The following is a 22,371-nucleotide window of genomic DNA, read 5'->3' on the forward strand; positions in this document are numbered from 1 at the left end:
CAAAGCAAATGAATGTTCATCGTATTCTTTGCCCACCAACACTCTCGCTTTATTTAGCCAAGGCTTTTCCTTGCTCCAAATCGAAGCACAAAATGAACAATGAACGCTGGACAGTGGTATTATGCGCAATAAGCATACAATACGTTCTATCTCGTGTGGTTTCGTCGAATGGCAGTACAGTCGTCTCTCGTGTATGAGTCGCTTCGCCACGCACGAATGACGACAATGTTAACATTGCACCAAATCCTCCCGACAATTACGTAAGATCAGAAACAATATAAACATCCACAATCATAAAAGCGTTTTGCATTGCAGAACAGGAACTGAATACCGAAAAGTTTGGGTATTCATCAGGACAATTATCCTTTCCAAGACTAGTTGCAACGTTCATCTGATGAAAGTGAAAGTAAAAGCAACAACAAACAGGTTGATTTGTTGCTTCACTGACGTTTCGCACACAATGACAATGCGCATCCTCAGAGCGAATAACATACAAAATAAAATTTACAATATTATATACTGCAGTGCGGTTAAAAACAAGAAATGTACTGCAGTGCGGTTAAAGGCAAGGCAAGGTTCTTGCTTTCAACCGCACTGCTTCAACGAGAACATTAAAAACAACTGGTAATGTAAAAGGAACAAAGCGTGGTCTATGTTTGAACTAGTTTATTTATGAATCAAAATTTCTGAATGGTTGCAAATTACACAAGCCAGTCATGTTTTAGTTATATATTAACCAGTATGTCATTACTTTTTATTTCATGAATTCTTTATATTTGTATTCCAGTTTCTTAGTAACTCGGTTAGGCTTTCTAGGAGGCTCAAACTTATTTTGAATTTCCGCTGGAAATTCACTATCACAACTTGATGCTAGCCTAGGCGGTGGTTCCGGATTAACCACAGTGTCATTTGTACTTTGGTTGTTGGGCGAGGAGAAACTTATTTGAAATTGTTTATTTCGCCCCAATGCTGCCCCGTCTGGGGTTGCTACTACATACGATTGTGGAGTGTCATGAGGTCTCTCTACTACTCTTGGGGTGACTATATTATTATCTTTGATGAATATACGTTACTTTCTGAAAGCAAAGCAGGTTGTTCTATGGTGGTAATTGAGAGTTTGATAAATTGATTTGCAGGATAGATGTGCATGTAAGTTAGTTTGAGCAGGAAACCATGGACCAGGCTGTGTTACAGTGCTCTACTTTGTGGATTATATGTCGACTTTCAAAATTTGCTAATTTAGAAATATCTTTTCATCTGTGGATTTGTTGGCATGAAACTTCGATCAGCTTTATCATTTTTGATTATTATGTCATGGGTCTCTGCATTGTGAAGTAGATATCGCATTTTTCAGATAGGTCTAGAAGATTGTAATGTTTTTAATAACCAGGAGTCGATTACAATGAATGGTCTGTAGGCTGCATCGAAACGAAACAACTTCGTACGACGTCACTTCTTGAATCGAAGCCGATAACTGCGCAATATCAGGTTTTCAACAAAATATTTAATTATGGAGGCACCACCGGGTATCGAACCCGGGATCTCCTGTTTACTAAACAGGCGCTTTGCCACTAAGCCATGGCGCCACGATGTCGAACTTCAATATAGTAAAAAATCAGTTGAAAGGATTTTGACATTCAACAGTTTGAAGATGTCGTTGTGGCCAGTTGCTCTTGACGGCTTCGTATATGACGAAACAAATGACTCTACCAAAAGATTGGTAGATAACTGCACAATGATTTTCCTGGAAGCAACTACATCCACGTCACGCTCAAGATTGGGCTTCGATAAAAAGACAATTCTCCAAGAAACGACTTCGGAAGTAGTTGATTGGAAAAGAAAATTTGATTTCGGCAATCAAAGTAAAAAAATGGGTCACTTATCTTGAAGATTTATTTCACATGCTTGATGGAACAGGCTAAAAAAGCAAGGTAGGCAACATAAGTCTACTTCTTCATGTTTGGCAGTTTGCAGAATGAAACGTTGCTGTGATTTGTGTAAACACAAAAGTCTACACAAAAGAGCCTGAACAAAACAATACTAGAGAGCAAAATTCGTCATTTTTACATTGATTTAACGTCGGCAGACGTCGCAAATGTTGAATCAAAATAAAAATGAAGGATTTTACTAGCTGTGGTAAGACAACCCCCAGCTGACTAAAGTTGTTCAATTTTACCTTTTTTTACATCGCTTTTACGTCGTTAGATTTTGGAACGTTAGATTTTGAAAAACTAAAACTACCACGTCCCCCACCCTCCATACAAAGTGACTTTTGCCCACGTCTTTTCCATCATAGACTGGGCCTCCAAAGCCACATACGACATCACCATCCAAAACCAAATTCAATTTGAAGACAAAACCAATGCCCGGACACGAGCTGGAGCCGACGACGACGATGATGACGTCGTTAGATTTTGGAACCGTTTTTGAGCTATGAAGCAACCACCTAAGTATCAGTTAGCAAATAACTCATTGGGTCGACTTTAGTGTCACAATAAAGCTTTCCAACGTTTTCCGCATCTCAAGTTTCCATTGACCCGTTGACTAAACTAGTGATTTGTTGTTTCAGTTTGAATTGATTGAAATAAACCGTTTTTAAACAGTAGTTGATGTAAAAATAACAAAGATAAAACTTAATCCTCCAAATGGTCTGTTTTATATTGAATTCACAACGACCGATGTGTTAGAGTGTACTCATGATGTATAGGCTACCACCAAAGCAACGATCCATCCCACCAAAGTTTGTGAAACACATGCTGCTCGTAGGCATGGTACCAGATGAGATGTGGTAGATGAGATTTTGGACCGTAAGAAAAAAGAGAATAAAAAATATATACATCACATTACATAACATAATACATATACATATATTGATTTCCATTAAGGATAGGCCAGGGGTTCTCTTGAGTCTTGACTAAGAAGCAGCAGTCCAGCGATTCTCCACCAAGTATCAATTAATCATTCTTTATTACAAAAATACATGGAAAATCAGCAGAACCTTATTGGCATATGCATTTCGCTCTAACTGTAGAGCATCATTAGTGCCTTATTCAAATAGAATCAATTCATAATACATATATAAAGATTCTATTTGAATAAGTTCTTTCTGGTGATCCTATTTAGGTGCAACAGGCTGCTAAGGTTTTTCAGCAAACTAGTAACTAATTTTGATGTAATTTGCTCTGCTTGGCTTATTTGCTTAGCATTGAGCACTTTTTGTAGTATTAAAAGCATTTATTGTTTATTATAGAACATTTGTAGTGTTTTGTCACTGCCTTATCCCTTATTTGATTTTTATTGTTCAATCAAAATAGTAAGTTTGTTGACCCAGCTGTAACGTTATAAATGACCATTCCATTTTGTCGCTTGCACCTTTGTCCAGATTCTAGACCTTTACTATGTTAACACCTATTGTTTTTGCTGTGGTGGTCAGAAATAAAAACAACTAAGCTGAACTGAAATAATCTGTGGATAGCTTTTTTAGTATTATTCTTTGCAAGATGTTTTCACTCCGAGAATCGAAAATAAACATTTTGAAGTGATTGATTTGTGACAAGTGTGTAAACAGAAAGAGACAGCAGACAATTTGGCTTGCTAAAAGTTAGCTTTGAAAGTTAGCTTTGAAAGCTTTTAGTTAGCTTAGAGAATTTTATCTTTCTATTGCATTTAAAAACAATTAAGTAATTTGAAAACTTTTAAAAACAATTATAATGTTTTTGAAGTTGGTGATCGGTGAATTTTTTATTATGTTTTTTTTAAAATTACCTTTATGCAAAATTTCTCTGAATCCATTTGCCTTTGTATAATTTTTTGTAGCGGCGGTTACATTGCGGTGAGTGATCTTTACTTAGCGTGCATGATAGCCTATCTTAAAAGTCATGTTACCCTAGTTTGTTGCGTGTAATTATGTTTATTATTAGTTCATGTAACTTTTTTGAAAAAAAAATTTCCTTTTTATTTTATTTTTGAAAGGGCCTCATTGTCTTTCTGAAAACGTTATTGCTCAATATTTTATTTAGATTCAATGTAAAAGTTTTATTGTTCCATTCACAAAGTTTAGTTTGTTGTAAAACTTTTGATTGGTTGTGTTTATTTGATCTTCCATGCTCTGTTGCACAGTCGAAGCGTTGGCTTCTGGCGTGGTTTGTGAATCGCGAAGCGCTTGTTCACATTTTACTTTATCCACTTTTCAGTTGTTCTGTGAGGTTGTGAAGAGTTTAAGTGCTTACTTTATGCTTATGTTGAACTATGTTTTATAAAGTTGTAAAGCCTTCGTTATGGCAATCTTATGAAGTAAGTATTCAAGTTGCATTTTTCTTGAAAAGTTTTAATACTGTAGTTCTATTTGAAGTGCAGTACAATAAGGAAGCAATAGACTTAGAGTAAAAGAAAGTGGAGGGTATAGATTCAAGACCTTTCAAGCATGAAGCACATGTTTGATTTATTTGACTATTTCGTTTTGCAAACACATTTAGTCTGCTAACGTTGAATCAATTGAAAAAGACGGAATTTGCTGTCTGGAACAGTCAGAGTTGTGAATCACAATAACGGTTATTGAATAACCTATTGAATTCTATCGAGTCTTCTAGATTTGGTTGATCTCCTCAGATTGACACAAGCTGATACTTCTCACAAATCTAGCTTGCGAGTAGCCTAATATTTGCAGCTTTATCTAATTTTGCTTAGCGTAGGCTGTAGTTTTGGGTAGCGTAGGCTATCTTCCTGTAATTCATTAAATTCTTCAGCTGATTGACCATTGAACAGTCCTATCGCTGTATGAATAAGTTGGTAGAGCGAATCTCGTTTAGGACCGTAACACACATAATGGTATAGATATTAAACTGTAGGCTGTAAAGTAAGTAGGCTGCTTAAATAATTAATGGGACAGCTTTCTTTAGAATTTCCTATCTAGCCGGTTACAATTGAGAATGACACAAGCTGACATTCGATCAATTACTCTAAAAGTGATATAACTTGGGACAACACTGTAGCCTATACTATGTAGCTACCTAGCTAGATTTAAAGCAATGCCACCCATAATCAGGAAGGTTTAGTTTGTTTAATCTTGGTTGAAAGTTTTTCACCGTTTTAGACATGTTGGATCAAATGCCTGGCCAACGCAGTTTTTGAAGTCATGGTTCAGTTGGTCAAGCAAAAATTGTAAGCTACACGCTTAGCTGAACGCAGCAGCACCAGCTTTCGAGTTCACAACACAAACCGTTCAGTGATACAGAAATCAGTAGCCTACCATAGGCTTAATAGCAGCAGATTTTATGTATTGAAGCAGTTGAGCATAGTCTGCCTTAATACGACAACGATTTGTTCTTGGTGAGAAACAAATAAAGTACCGGTAGCATCTACAGTTGCCAGTTGGCTACAATTATGGAAAAAACACTTGAAACTAGACTACCCATTTCACTCTAAAATTTATTCATTTTTAAGTTGGTAAAGTTGAATGCTTTAAAACTACAGTATCTTTGTTGTTGTATTTGTTTACGCTCCACTAGTTAGGTTTAGTGGCGATGGCCATTAACAGCCATTACTTTTACATACAGGGCCCCATGTTGTGTCAAAGCTAATGCTTGTTGCTTTTTCAGGATGGAACCATAGGCATACGAAGCCGAGTAACGTGATCAAGTTTAACACTTTCAAGTTTATTACATATAGAAACACAAAACTACGCAACAAATTAAGTATCGAACAATAGGCTCCTCCAAAATAGTCTTTCTACCATATCATGTGATCTGTTTAACACCTTTTGATGCAGTTGCCTTTGATTCTCGTGGAGCCTATCGTTGAGTTTGAGCTAGTCAGAAGTACTGTACAGTTTTTGTCTTTTCCTGGTTATAGATTTAGTTAACCACTGTATTTTATTCAGATGTAGTTAAGTTGTATGTTTCTATATATAATAAACTTGAAGATGTTAAACTTTGATCACGTTACTCCGCTTCGTATGCGTATGGCTCAACACGACAAACTCTCTACCGAAGCTCTATTTTTCAGGATTGTATGATAAAAAAATGAGGAAAATCTACTTAAAAACACTTCTGAAAGTGTTTTGTGTTGTTTGCATTGCTACTTCAGCTTTCCTTGTAATTTTTACTATTTGTGCATCAAACTGTGAAAGAAAAAATAAAGTAAGCAGTGGCATTTTTCCAACGAGTTTGCTATGCGGTTTGCCTCTCCATGTTATTTTACCCATAAAGGAATTCAAGCAATTTCAAAAATCTCAAGCCAGCACTAGAACGTCGATTGTCAAACCATTTAAAAGCTGCTTAAATACTTTTCTTTCTGCTTTTCAAAAACACGAAATTCCGCTTTTTCTTTTGGACAAAAATGCTTTGTCTGAACTACTCCAACTTCAAACAAACTTCATGGACAACCCCGTCAACCAGCAGAAGATTTTGCAAAACTTTTGTTCTAGCAATGGTGAATTAATAACATTTGCGCTTGAAGCTGTAAATTTTCAAGACAAATATGAAACAATTGTAAAGGATCTTGATTCTCATGGCTACATTGTTCATTTATCCAGAGATGTTGATCCAAGGGTTTCAAGTGCCAATAATAATACTCATTTTATACCAACTCACTTCTGGATAGCCAGCAGCAAGTATGTCATTCAAGTTGCTTTATTACATGAACGATTAAATAGTTACATGTGGATTGGCCCAATAAAGCCAAATGAATGGAAAATGACTGATAAGATTTTGGCATCTGCATTAATAGGTGGAGTAAATATCACAGAAAAGATCGGCTCAAAGCTTCTAAAACACGCAAGAGCGTTTGACAAGATTAAATTTGGTGATAGTTTCCATTTGAAAACGAGTAGACAAGGAATGCATGTTCCCTGGAATGCTACAGCATTTTTTGGCGAGTATGAAAATTCCCAGTTTATAGAATGCGATTACAAAAGAGCAAGAGAATACAAAGAAAAGTATGAACAATTTTTAACGTCTGAAGATAAAGATTTTAAAATCAAAGCCAAAAACCTCATTATACAAGCAGGATCGGTTTTGGACAAACTAAACGTGCCGTTCTCTTTGAGCGGAGGAAGCTGTTTAGGTTGGTACAGACAATGCGACATTATTCCATATACAATCGATGTCGACTTCGAGATTCTTATACACAATTATAATGAGAAAATCATTGATGCGATGCAAAAAGCAGGCCTCAAGTTAATGTCTAAGTTTGGCAAATTGCAGGATAGCCTTGAATATAGCTTTAAAGGAAAAGATGGTATTAAACTAGATATTTTCTTGGTGTATGAAGAGAAAGATCATTTTTGGCTTGGTGGAATGCTGCCTGATGGCCAAAAATACAAATACAAATTACCGATGTTCACACTTTGCTGGACTGAATTTTTAGATGTAAAAGTACGAGTTCCATGTAATCCTGAAAAATACATTGAAATGAATTACGGAACGAACTGGGCTGTTCCAAATAAAAACTGGATCTGGAACCAAAGCCCAATAAACATAAAAACTAATGGAAAGTGGAGTAAAAATGACATGAAAGAAGTATTTAACGTCTTTTGAGTCTTTCAAAGTGATTCTATTGCTTAAGGATGAATCAAAATCACTATTTGGTCGAAAAGCAACTGTAAAGAACTGTAGTTTCACTTCAGTTTTATTCTTTTGGTGGTTTTGTGGCTTCGTTTCAAATTGACTTCGTTGAAAAAAATTATTTTATTGGAACGTTATCTGGCATCTTCTTCTTTGAAACCAAGATGCACAAACCTATCTTCAGTTCAACGGTGGAAAAGCTTTGCGGTCTTCCTCGTATCCCATAGACAGCGACGTGGCGTTGGGTTGGCGAGATGCGACAACCGTCGACTAGCCAGTGTGTAGTTTAGCCACCCACTTTGTGCAGACAATGCACACCGTTGGGCCCGCGATGGACGGCACAGTTGATGATTGAGTCTGTGGTTTGTTCCGTTTTGATGCATTGTTTTGATTGTAGTATTGGCTTCAACTGCAACTGTACCCAGGCAGTGCTGATCTCATTTATTGCAAAATTTACTATTTTTAACTTTTAGCACAAAAAAGAAAAAAACTGTCTTGAAATGTGCATTCGATTATCTATAAATATTCTTGTTTTAAGTCTATTATTTACAATATATTTTGAAGCATTGATTGTTTGTGTGAATCTTTATCCTCGGACTGGGAAAACTTTTTTGAAAAAAAGTTTAAAAACGTTTAAATGGATTCTGGTTTTGTTGAGATACCTGAAAACAAGGCGAAATACAGCATCACAAGGGGTATCTCGTAGCTCTAAAACTAAACCTGATGGAAAAGAATAATCAGTCTACATTTGTGAAATCAGCGCACCAAATATAAGCTACCCCAAAATAGCTTGGTAACTAAGACTAACAAAGCCTTTTGATAGGTTATTTCTGGCAACTTCGCATACTTGAAGAGGCATTGAAGCACTGACATAAGTCCGGTTATTGTCTCGTGAGCTATCCCATCCACTTGGTATTACTAGGTGATGGAGAACAATCTTGAAAATACGTTGCGCAAGCGCACAACCCTTACGTTAAACCAACGTTGCTTGATCTAGTTGTTCTTTTGTTGAAAACGTGGATAACTTAAAGCAATTTAGCTGCCGGCACTGCAGTTTCCACATTGCGTAAATAGCAATTTATCAGAGACTAAACCAATGCAAATATTTCGAAGTTCATTCAAACGCTCATCAGTTGAGAAACGAAACTATTTGATGTCTGGCAATATTTTTAAAAATCTTTCGTGTGAATGATAGTTATTTTTTGTGTCATTATTTATGGTTCTTTGTGTAGCCATTTGAATTTCAGCGATATTTACAGGGTAAACAAACAACGGCAGGTAACATATAAAAAAACCTCTTGAAGTTCGTTTTGGATCACAATTTTTCAAATTTATTAACGACTAGAACATCATACAACTAGGCGGAAGAGAAAATTGAAAAAAGAAAAGTAATCGGGAAATAGTTAAACTACCGTCTATTCATTTTCATTGCTTATCTAAGTACTGTAAATTAGTATACTTCGATAGATGTTCATTGCGATGGCTGGTTTTACTTTGAACATTAAGTCTGTCTTAACAAAAAAAAAAAAAAACCTTAAGCGAGTAATGTCGGTCTGGAATTGCATGCGGGAAGTGATTTTCTGATGTCTCTGAATTTATTAATATTCAATTGAACACTGAGAATATGTCCTTTTAATCTTTGTAATGTATTGTATTCAGTTTAAATTTAATCGTTGTTATTGTGTTCATAAACGTAGTTGCACTGATGAGAATTTGATATTCGGAAACGCGTTCTGCAACATTGCTTTACACGCTCCAATGCCTGATAGTAATTTTCTGGTAGGTTTCCGTCAAGCGTTGAAGCAGTGTATGTGTTTCGTTTTTCTTTGTTTATTGCATTGATCAGTTAGTGCCTGCTTATTTGCAGTCATTTCTGAAGTACAGTTTGTTTGTAATGACTAAAGAAAAACAACAAGTCGAAGAAACGGTAGTCTCCATCTTCCAGCAATCTAAGTAGTCAGACTTGGAATTTCTCAATGTAGAGAGAAAAAGTTTTCTCTGCCTATAAAACGTTAAATGGTAGTTTTATTAAATATTTCTAAAAACTTCCTTGGTTTCATATTATCTGAAATAGTTAAAACATCGCACTCTAGAGTTTTTTGGCGCTAAAAGTAACTACTTTCAATTCTCTCATTTTTGCAAACCATCATATTTTCTCCCGATTAGTTTTCTTTTTTCAATTTTCTCTTTCGCCTGAGTTATTGTTCTAGTCGTTACCCTGCAGACTGAGTTGTGTGTATTTGCACAAGCTTCTTCGTCGTATGAGCTTTCTTTTGGACTATATGTTTGGGCATGAGGTCATCAGCCACTCGACAGTCTCGTCATCCAGGGCCTTCAGTCCAAGCGTTCCATGCGGTGGTTGATGGATTGGGCAGTCATGGACGACATGGTCTACTGTCTGGTCTGTGGCGCCACACTCGCATCCCGGTGAGGGAGCCAGGCCCCATCTGCACATGTCTGAACGAAAGCGACCGACGCCGGTTCGTAGGCGGTTAAGCTGGACCCACACAAGTATTGCGAAGAAAATTCCCGGAGGGTGGGGATCGACGTCGGGTAAGAAATCACAGAGTCGGGAGGTGTTGTTTTGCCACTCCATGTTCCATGTGTCGTTCGTCCAGTGTGCCGCACTTATTCCAAGATCTTCAACGTTGTTCAGAAGCTGTCGTGCGGCGGGCACAAATGGTCGTCTTGATTTCAGTCGCTGCTGTTCTCCAGGTAGGCGCTGGAATGTACGAGCTAAGTCTTCGATACTGCAAGCTTCATTAAGTTAATGCTAGATCTTCCGTCAGGTAGCGCTAAAGACGTGCAATTTTGTTATGCAAGAACTTTCTATTTTTAAGACTTTCTGATCACCGTCTTCCCAGACAGAAAAACCTTTCATTTTTACAATGTAAAAATGTAGGGCCTAGTTGCCTGGGTTGCGCTGAACAAAGTGTAACTGTATTCATAAAATTGTGAACGACCCTCGAAACCAATTTTAAAATCCGAAGACAAATATTAATCACAAAAAAGCGGATATTAACTTGCCGAGCTGTCTCAACCTTAGCATGTTGTGCTGCTGCTAAACTTAATATTAAATGAAGCAGTCTCCGATCTGTGACCCAACTGTGGCAATTGTTGCGCATTTAAGTTACATTGTAGATTTTTTTCTTTATCTTCGATTGATGAATTGGTCTAATTAAAAATGTATTGCGTTTATTAATCACATCTTGCCATTTTAAGGAACTGCATATATGCGATAAATGCATTTCAGCAATAAACCAAAAGCTGAACAAGAGTTGCACATTTCAGAAAATTGTTGCTAATTTGTAACCGTTTCAAATCAGTAATTAATTCAACATTTGCAAATAACATTTCAAATAATAACAATTCAACGTTTGCAGACGTCAAATCAATGTAAAAAACGGATAATTGCTGTCTGGGATAGTAGTGTTTTGCGCGGCTGCCTTGTGTATGCGCGTGTGATATACGAGGTTGCCAGTTCAATACTTACCAAGAGCACTTTGCGGATTCTTACAAATAATTAAGGACACATTTTAAAAATTACATTTATATTCTTTTAATCCCATCATACCAGCTTGACAGTTCAGCTCAATGGCCTAGGGATTATCATCTTCAGCAGTGCTGGTAGGTCTTAGATTAATTTCAGTCGGGTCATACCGAAGACTTTAAAAACGGTACAGATTGTAATCTTTCTTGCATTGCGTAGTATAAACAAGTCGGACAATAATGTGAAGACATTCTCAATATGATATACAAGTTAAAAGTAAGCCTTGTCGCTAAATGGCTTCAGCATTTGTAAAGCGACAATAAAAAGCGCATAATATTATGGTTATTACTGACCTGGATTAAATTTGGATAGTCTACAATGTAGGGCAAAAATAACCATCAAAAAGTGATTTTAACGTGAAACTACTTTATTATTGTTTTTGACTAAAATTGTGATTTCGATTTTGTTTTTGATAATTATTGTATATCTAAAGAGAGAGAGAAACTTTTTATTTTGTCTTGGTAGAATAGTTTTTTTTTTGTTTTCATATTTTTATCCTGCATTGTGGGAAAGCGGACTTGAGCGCTATGCATCGGTGTACGCCTTCCGACGTACACCTGACCCACGCTGCAGCCGACTGCAATGTCTGTTTCCGGTTGTCTACTCTACTTATGACTTAAATTTGGTACTACCCATTACTCGAAATCGATCACTAGATAGAGGAATTATTGTAAAGTTTCTTGCCCAGAGAAACAACAGCAAGTGCGGGTGGCTGGAGTCGAACATGCAGGCTCTCGACTGCGAGCCCAACGCGCTAACCACTCGACCACTGCTGCCGAGTAGGGGAAGGTGGGGTAAAGCGGACCAACGGGGTAAAGCGGACCAACGGGGTAAAGTGGAACCCCGCCTTTTTTTGCTATTAAAGTTTCACTACTGTGCGGATACCATTAAGTTTAGTGAAGCAAAACGAAAAGTAGCTGCACACGCCATTATTCAAGGTTTCATGGTTTAGAAGACGCAAAAAAGCACGAAAATTACTTTTTGCACCCTCTGATCTATTGAAAGGTATGTATGGCAACTTACATTGTATCTTATGTACATAAGGTAGAAGTTTTTTTGAATGATAAAAATGAGCCTCACTATATCACGTACGCATTACGTAGATTCACTCTTGTTGCTGACTAGCCTAAATTTGGCCAACAGTTAAATTAGTAGTAATGTAGAGGTGGGGTAAAGTGGACCAGTGGTGATCCACTTTACCCCGTCATAAATATTTTTCTTGTTTATGATTTCTTGACCGAATTAGGTGCTGTGTTACTTATAATCTTGTAGCTTATTTTACACAACAGCTGTGTAGGCCTAATTAGCACTCAAGTGGATAGTTGTTCTGATATGGTTGGTTGGTTAATGGTTATTGAATCTTTATCTTCGGACTGACAAAGCCCTGATAGGTTATTCCTGGTAGTTTCGCATACTTGTAGAGGCTCTTGACGCAGGGCCGGTTACCGAGATTAGCTGAGTGAAGGTTCCAATTGCTGAGGTGTTGTTGCCTGAAATTATTCAATTCATTAAGTGCCGCTAAATGGAGAGCAGTCCTGAAATGCGTTGCTCAAGCGCACACCCCGAGAGTCGAACCAGTGCCGCGTAATCTTGAGCCGAGCTCGCAACCACTGAGCTAACGGGGCGGAATATCCCACCAATCATGATCGAGTAGACGAGCTGGTTCTTAACTTAGTTATATTCTTGTTTTTCAGAATGCCTCGTTATCACCAAAGGACATCCTGTGGGCGCATGAAGCCTGCGCTGGTTGCAATGAAGAGGATGACAACTTTATCTGTGAATTCTGTTTTTTAAAAGAAATTTTAAAGTTTGGTCCGTAATGGACTTATGAACTGCAGTTGTGAAGTTTCATAATGTCTTCACTAATGATGCTAGTTGTAAATAGTTTGATTGCGTGGAAAAAAATTACGAAATTTGCTCAAAACTTACAACGGTCCAGTTTACCTCACATATGTGGGGTAAAGTGGACTATTGGAGGTAATTTTAAAATTAAAAAAATTTATATAAAAAAGCTGGCAGTCATCAAAAGCGCACTTTAAAAATTGTCGAAATAGGTTAGAGTTAACACTCAAATAAAAAAAGTTAAATTTTTTGGTAAAATCAGTGAACTGTACTGAATTAACCCTTAGGTATTCCACTTTACCCCACCTTCCCCTACAAACGTAATCAATAAACTTTCGAAGGTCTTCTCTCCCTATCAAAGCTAGAGAATGTTGGTTGGTTTTGAATTTTTGTCTTCGGACTGACAAAGCCTGGATTGGTTCTTCCTGGTAGTTTCGCATACTTGTAGAGGCTCTTGACGCAGGGAGATTGGCAGAATGAAGTTTCCCGATTGTTGAAGTGTTGTTAGCGGGAAATTATTCCATTCACTCAGTGCCGCTGAATGGAGAGCAGTCCTGAAATGCGTTGCTCAAGCGCACACCTTGAGAATCGAACCAGCGCCGCGTGATTTTGAGCCAGGCGCGTAACCACTGAGCTAACGGGCGAATGTTAACAACTTAAGAAATAGTCGTCAGTATCAAGGCAACAAGAACAGTCACGCCTTTCCGTTAGCAGGCACTAAAGATGCACAGTATTCAAAGGGAATAAAAAATACTTTCGTAAAGTGCAGAAGCGGTGAAAAGAAAGTTTTACATTTGAAGTTATAAGATTTGATATAATAATTGATAATATTTTACTTGTGGCTATCATATTTCTCAATGCTTACTTTAGGGGCTGAAGATTTACATCCGGTGGTTAGGTAAACAAAGAAGCCAATCTTCTTGCCCAACTTCAAGCAAGTGGCAAAGTGTCAAGACAAAGAGGTGTGCTTTGGAAACGAGTCGAACTGATATCTTCTGAACATCGTGCAAGAGTTCTCATCACTCGGTCAAGCAGCCAACGCAGTTTTCGTTTGTTTTTGATGAGACTTATTGTAAAATACTGCTTGCATTGCACTAATAAAAGAGTAAAATAATAATTATTACTGGCCTTGGTGGCGTCTTACAGAAGTCACAGATTCAAACTTGAGAAGATACAATTCCTCCATCCGCAACGAAGCAAGACACCATTGACATTGCAAGTACAGAAATATAAAAGCAAAGAATTAAGAAAATACAACTCGCGAGATCTCAGATTAATTCGAGGAAACGTACCAAGGTTTCCAGTTGCAATACAGCAAAATAAAACTTAATTCTTTTACACAAGTTTTTTTCTTAAACATTTTTCCAAGTTTTTTTTAGCGAAAATTAAGTTTTAAGGCCAATTTTCAATGGGCCTAAATAGTTAACAAATGATGGCCATTTAGAGCAGTTTTGCTCCAAGATGTTACATTTCTACGATACTGCAGGTGGTTTCGATTTAAAAAGAAAAGCAACAAAGTCAGAAAATAATAGAAATTATTTTAATTAGGGTTCATTGCGCTTCTCATTGGCGCCTGCTTCGTTAGTAACTTCGCTAGTAACTTTGAAGCACAGCACGTTGGCTCGTGATGTCAAAGAGCGAACCGCCAAAGAACGCCTGCAAGATGCGTGTGCGCCATCGTACAGTAGATTTCTTTGTGTCAAAAGACAAGTTACGTATCCGATCTTGCTTCAAAAACAAAAAAATTCATTGCAACTGCAAATACTGTCGGAGTTGGTGCAATTTTAGGCCTGTAATTCAATATAACTTATTTTTTTATTGGTTGAATGTCACCACTGCTTTAAATATGTTTTAGCAATCATGAAATTAAAATGTCCTTTCAAGGTCACATATTCTTTGTTACATGATAATTCCTTTTTACTTTCCGTCATAATAATATTTCATATTACTTAATATTCGAATTGACATCTGCTTAATATAAAGAATTGTATAAAGTTTCATGTTCAGGCTCAAATTTCGATTGGCCGCACATTGGCCTTTGACCCGACTGTAATAGGGATCGTTAAAGGGAATCATCTTCTCATCAAATAACTTTCACATTATGTCTGCATTTTTACTTCATGTACAACTATTAACCATCTGTTTATGTTAAAATATCCAAATGGTAAATTAAAGGTCAGACACAGTATAAAGTTGTTTATCGGTTATGCTTGTACAAAATTTGATCCTAAAATTCAAATTATTCTCGGAAAAATAGCATAAGAAAAGGTAAAGAAGCACTGATTTAAATCTCATTAGGCAAAATTTACTGAAGCAATTCGGTATAAAATTTACATAGATTGTATATCTAGCTTATGAAATATTTTTGGTTCGATTTTTTTTAGTTTGCTAAATCAGTTAAAAAATCTTTGATAAACTCCAACATAATTTGTATATCTTTCTGCATCAGCTTTTCTTTCAAATTGGAAAATTCTTAGAGAATGTTTTTTAATGTCCAATCAACAAATAGCCTCAATTGACATTTCGTTTTGCTACAAACAGTTAGTTAAGTTGAACCGTCAAACGAAGTTACAACTTTGTAATTCATATGTTGGAGATGATTACCTTTAAAGAAATGATCTGAATTGAAAAGCGAATTGTGATGTGACATTAAACCAACAATTGAATTGTCAGCCACGTGTTTGTACAAAGGTGTATTGTTAATGCTGTGATGTCTTGCAAAACATGAAAAGGGATTTCCTGGAAGGAAACTAATAAATTAGTTGAAAGCTGTAGCGCGTTGACAGGGAGTTTAAGGGGTACTTTTGGACCCTGTCCCGGAATGATTTAAGGGGCCTGTAACATTTTCAAGAGCCCTACAAACTTGGAGAAACTACCGCGTATTCTTTGAATATAGCGTGTTCTTTTAGAAGTATCTTCAATTTGGGGCCCAAGAATCCCATTGGTACCCGGCCCAAAGTATTTTCTCAACAGCCCTGGCTGTAGCTAACCAACCTGATTAATAAGTTTACAAAATGTTTCAAAATTAAAGTGCAATTGCTACTTGACCTACGTTTGGAATGCATTATGAGTATCCAGCAGCTAGGCGGAAACGCATGGAAAAAATATTTTTAGGACAAATACTTTAAAAGCCGAAGAAAAAAGACCAAGACAGACTGGAAAAATTGCATTGTAAAATAAATATTGTTTGGCAAAACAAGAAAAAAAAAATTAAAATCACTTAAATAAAACTTCAAAGTTATTAGTTCGATGTGCTGCAACGGGAAAGCAAGGATATTATGAGTTTAAGGTAGAAGGGTCAAATGAAGAGTTAAGTTAAAAGCAGGTCAAAGGTTAAAGTGCAGACATTTTAAAGTTTAGATTTCTATGCCGCAAAATTGTATTCTTCTGTGTTTCGATACTCGTACCAACGTGTGTTGAACACAGCACAGCGTATTAGTCGTTGTATTGTCTATTTACAATTAACAATTACAAACTAGCAACCGTTTACATACATTATACAAAATGCCTTTATTATGTAACTGGGTTATTGGCAATTACATTTGCAACCAATGTCTTGAGAATTTCAATAAAAATTTATGAAAAGCTTTAAGCGTCTGCAGACGTTGAATTAATGTAAAAATGACGGATTTTACTGTCTGGGATATTTGTACGAGAACCACATAATTATGTTAATGAGTGACAACATAGATAATGTTTCTTTTGCCTCAAGTCATGATACTTATCAAACAAATCACGATCACCTTGCTAATAAGTGTTGTTGTTTTTTTCCAATTTATACTTTTTTGTTTGTTTTCATTTAAACGCTTAGACGACGACTTTCAGAGTTCTTTCTTCCAACATATCGTAGTTGTTTGATAACTAATGCAATGCGTTACATAGATTAATTATTATCTATGTAAGTCTATGATGACAAAGCTGTATCTGGCCTTGCTCTGAACCTTTTTAGACGTAAACATGTGGTATTACAATTTCCTAGAGAGCATCAACCGTCAAAGGACAAAATGAAACAGGAAAGTTTAAACTGCCGTAATTTCTTTTTAATTTTTTGTCTTTAAACTATGCAAATCATACATCTTGCTTGTTTACCTAATTATGCCGTTATCTTCGATACGACCTCGCCCTTTATACCTTGCCTGTTCACTAAACTTCCTTACCATGCAGTTTTGCTTTATATTAAATAAACTTGTTTCTACTTGCTGTTTTGTTTACGAAATAGCGACAGTGTACATGTTTGGGTGTGCTGCATAACTGTAAACAGCTTTTCGATTTCTATTTAATAATGTTTATCATAGATAAGTGGCTTTATGTTTATCAACAGCTATTGAAAAATGCTGTTATAGTCTATTCATTAATACGAGTTTCTTGTTCAACTTTGGGTAACCCACGTAAACAAGCATTAATATCACATTCGAATTTTGATAAAGATCTTGCAAAACGGATACACGATATATACCACACCCTTTTGTGTTGTTTCAATGTTTAAAGATGATATTGTAACATTTAAACTATCATAGCTTTATCTAACTACATTTCCATTGCACATTGTATTGAAATTTTTAGACAAAATGAAAGAAGTCAGAATGACATCATTTTGTAACATACAAATATGTTTTTTTCTTGACAGGTGAGCCATATCACAGAATTTTAATACTTTTCACGTTTCACGGCTAGATACGAACGCGCTTCTTCAGTGTAAACAGTTTTTGCGACCTGTCACGTTACTACATCATTCCAACGTTATGAAAAGTCTTGTTTCGCTTTGATGGTCAGAAATAAAAACAATGCACGATCGGTAAGATAATGGTCATAATCCTAGGCACATGTTAGCTCTGCTCGTGAAGTCATGTTTTTGGTATTTGTATACTTTCGGCATTTGACCAAATACCTCAGGCATTCTCATAACTAGAGGGGCTTTACAACAAAATTTAAAGGTTGAAAGCTTTGGGGGTGAACAACCAGATTCAAGGACTTTAAAAGTTGAAGTATTGCCAGCACGATTTAAGGGCTTCATAACGTTTGAGGTTACTAACAAGGTTTTAAGGGTTCAAAAATAGAGGGGTTAGAAACGATTCCTTCATTACCAGTTTGTTGCTAGTTCCATTGTGGAATTCTTTGTGTTTGAACGAGGAGAAGTTTCGGCTTCAGTTGTGACGTACAACAACGTCACAGCCCATGTTTCATTGCTTTGATTTTACATCTGGCGACGCTAAAACGATGTAAGAAAATCACCTTTTGTTGGTTGAGTCAATGAGTGGCATGGATTAACAGATATTTAGTGCAGCATCGCAAAGGAGCGTCTCACATGTACAAAAGAGTATGATTTACAATAAAGACTGTCTGATACCCGATTCATTATTCGTAATCGATTAAATGGAGCATATGAACAGTTGTACTAACATTGAATTAAATTGTTTTTGTTTCCATTGTTATTGTTACACGCAAGTGTGACCGATTGAGACAGATAAAAATTTGATACTGAGCAGAGTAGCTAGGATATCCTAGATTACAACATCAGTCATTTTTACATTGATTTAACGTCTAAGCAAACTCAAATTAGTTTTGGAAGAATAATCGCTTTTATTTTTGTATATGAAAGTTTTATGTACAAAAATGCAGCCTGTGTTACCACCACGCTAAAAATACTTCTCAAAATACTCGTTTTTACATTGTCTGTACTTACTGTCGTACAGATGATTGTCTTTAGAGGAAGATTCCTGTTTTATTACGAATAATGTTCATTTGCTAATAAAAGCCAGCAAAGTACAAACAAGGGTAATACGAAGCCGTTTTGTCTCGTGTACTTCAAATTTTGTAAATTTTGTGGCCCAATTTGAAAACATGGCTATACAAGGCCCAATTTAAAAACATAGCTATACATGGCCCAATTTGAAAACATGGCTATACAAGGCCCAATTTGAAAAACATGGGTATACAAGGCCCAATTTGAAAACATGGCTATACAAGGCCCAATTTGAAAACATGGCTATACAAGGCCCAATTTAAAAACATGGGTATACAAGGCCCAATTTGAATACATAGCTATACATGGCCCAATTTGAAAACATGGGTATACAAGGCCCAATTTGAAAACATGGGTATACAAGGCCCAATTTGAAAAGCATAGGTATACAAAGCCCAATTTGAAAAACATGGGTATACAAGGCCCAATTTGAATACATGACTATACAAGGCCCAATTTGAAAACATGGGTATACAAGGCCCAATTTGAAAACATGGCTATACAAGGCCCAATTTGAAAACATGGCTATACAAGGCCCAATTTGAAAACGTGGGTATACAAGGCCCAATTTGAAAACATGGCAATACAAGGCCCAATTTGAAAAGTGGCCACCCAAGTTTTAAAAATCTAAATCTGTATAGTGAAGTTATTGGCAAAATATTGAGCATCACAACAAATCTGGTTCGGTTCAATAAAGTGTAAGCTTCGTATGATGAATAGTTTCTAAAAAAAATGCACTACATCTAAATAATACGCGATTGCTTCTTTAATTTTCCGGGCCCCTGAAACCATCCCGGGCCCGGGTCCAAAAGTACCGATGGAACTTCTGTCAACGCCACTGCGGACCCCTTGCTAGGTTGAGAATCCTTCAACTAACTTTTGTGGTTCGATGCTGAGACAACGTCCGCTAGATTTCAAAACTAGGCCAATCTTAAAACACGGGTCTGGCAAAACTGCTGCTGCTGTGGAATCCAGGCAGTATTTTGGATTATGAGGTATCAATGGCATCGATTTAATCAATTATATCGCTCTAGCAATTTGCTTTATTAGCAGACTGAGCCACGCAATCTACGAAATGTGCTGATATTAAATTGGCTATTATTCGGATTGCTTTTGTAGAGTGGAAAAGTTGTATCCAGATGCAGAAGGTGAGCTATTAAATTATTCCACAGCGCTGGCAATGAGACAAGGTGGTGCAGATTAAAATGGCAAGGCACAAAGTTCTAAAAGCAAAGCAGATTTTACGTATCCGAACCTGATGAGTGCAAAGTGAATCAGTTGCAGTGAAATATTCAAGGGCTTTAAATTTGGAATTAAAGTTGCTAGCTAGAATAGATTAAGCAAAAGCAATGTTACTTAGCAATGTTAACATAACCTCTAAGTCATAATCTACTCTAATTATTTGTTTTATGGGAGCAGGCAATTGTTTTACAGGTGTAAACGAAAAATTTTGTTTCTTTTCAAGTCATTGTTTCCAGAGGCTAATATCGACGGTGTGCTTAGTCCTATCCCAGACAGCAAAATCTGTCATTTTTACATTGATTCAACTACTGCAGGCGTTGAATCAATGTAAAAATGATGGATTTTGCTGTCTGGGAAAAGTGTTTATTTAAGGCTTACACTGAAAACTGTTGGATAGCTGATGGGGATTTATAAGAAGGGTAGGCTACCACTTTATAAGAAGGTCACCGTACTTAAATGACGTGTTTTTTTCAACCATTGGATAAAAAATTCTACTCGATGGATCACCGCATTAGGGATCTGCGAATAAAATTTAGCCTGCTGCCATTGCAGGGCTGCCATGCATTCAACAAGTTCTGCTTAAAAAAACAAAATCATCAATTTTTTCAAAATTAAGTAGGCTACTCTGGCTTTGCTATGCGTTTTCCTTTTTAAGATATACAGCTGTCGGAATGCACTGAGTTGTAATTAAATGCAATTATGCAAATACGCAACAGTTTGTAACTATGCACCATTTAGTTGTCCAAAAGCTGCTGCAACAAGTGCCTATTGTTGCTTGCTTTGAAACAGCCCTTCTTCTTGCAAGCACTTTTTAATGCAAAGAAGTTATAAAACTAGGCTAAAAAGAAAGTCTACAATTTTGCCTTTAAAACAAAAAAAGTTTGTTTCCGATTAAATGATTCGTGGAAATTTTTGTTTCTACTGCGAACAAATTGTTTTAAACAGCCCAACAACACAATCTGTGATTTCACAGATTTCATTCAAACGTCGGACTTCTGTTGTAGTCCTACCCCTGGTTGCATCATGCTTGGTGAAAATGGATAGTGACTGTTTGAAACAAATGTTTTAGAGCAGGGGTCCGCAAAGCGATTTCAGAGGGCCCGTAAAAGTTTTCTAGTTTGCATCATGATTGATAAATTATTAAATTGGAAAATTGGTTGTGCTTTACTTGTGTATTAGACTGGGATTCTCATTGTACGTCGCAACACACTGGTGCGTTGTTTGAAATTCCAAAGGATATCGCACAAAGGGGTGGATTCCTAACTAAAAAAATCATATAAATGAACTAAGTTTTTTAATAAGGCTATGTTGGCTATGTTCAGTTTCATTCTTTTGAGACAGCAGTTGTTGATGAATGCTTAACTTAGAAATGTAAACGTTAGCCAGCAGTCAATCTGCAGTGACAATTTCGCCATGACTGTGATTACAACGAAGTATTGATTACAAATAAAAAAAATAAAAAAAAGAAGAAATTTTTTGTAACGTTCACAAAATTTTATTAATTTTGACAAAATTTATAGAAAAACATGAAATCAGCAAAAAGATTACTGATTTTTGATCCTGTGTGCCACCATATAGTTCATAAGTCATTACATAACTTCGTCAATGTTATCAATCCTCATAAGGGAACGTTCAAATATTACGTAACGCTTTTTTTCCGAATTTTTGACCCCCCCCCCCCATGTAACGCCAACGTAACGCTTTTTTCAATCCCCTCTCCCCCATGTAACGCTTTTTCACTACGAATTCAGCACAAAAAACTACCATTCCGTACTCGAAAGCGTTACGTAACGTTTTGCTTGAACCCCCTCCCCCCGATGTAACGCTAACGTAACGCTTTGCATAACCCCCCCTCCCCCTCGAAGGCGTTACGTAATATTTGAACGTTCCCTAAGCCCGTCGCGAGTTCAGCAAATTCTTCTTAGTGTGAAAACTTATAAAGTATTTGATTCCTTTAGGAGACGCAATATACCAAAATTTCAGATGATAATTTTTAGGGGTCTACAACAGCTTCGAAGGCATCAGAAGGGGTCCGCCAAGACAAAAAGTTTGAGAGCCATTGTGTTAGAGCTTTCTTAAAGATTATGATGCTCAATGTTTGCAAAGTTCACTCAGTTGCCAAAACTGGAAATGTTTACTGCCAAAATTTGCCATTAAATTTGAAGGAATTACGAATGAGTAGTTCGGATGTGAAAGTTGTGTAACAAAATATGCTATAATGTCTTAATGATTGTTGTAAACATGTATGCAGTGTCACAGCAACAGCAAACTAACATGGGGCTGGAGATGTTTGTTGAACAGCAAAGGGTCATTTGGTTTAGAAAGAGCACTTGTTTGTAAATTGGTTGTTGGAATTGCAGTCTTGATAATTAGTCAACCACTAGCCCGATAACACGAATAGGCGTCAGTATTATCTTATCATCTTTAGACAT

General features: G+C 36.6%; 1 non-coding gene and 1 pseudogene across 1 annotated transcript; one reads left to right on the forward strand and one right to left on the reverse strand.

Moving 5' to 3' along the window:
- Positions 1–1,514: 1,514 nt before the first annotated feature.
- Trnat-agu (transfer RNA threonine (anticodon AGU)) lies at positions 1,515–1,586 on the reverse strand. The gene has a single exon. It is a non-coding gene; the product is annotated as a tRNA-Thr (tRNA).
- Positions 1,587–6,374: 4,788 nt separating this feature from the next.
- LOC145784048 (ribitol-5-phosphate transferase FKTN pseudogene) lies at positions 6,375–7,535 on the forward strand (annotated as a pseudogene).
- Positions 7,536–22,371: the final 14,836 nt, after the last annotated feature.

This window comes from Aplidium turbinatum, chromosome 15 (assembly GCF_918807975.1).
Source record: "Aplidium turbinatum chromosome 15, kaAplTurb1.1, whole genome shotgun sequence".
Classification (NCBI taxonomy): domain Eukaryota; kingdom Metazoa; phylum Chordata; class Ascidiacea; order Aplousobranchia; family Polyclinidae; genus Aplidium; species Aplidium turbinatum.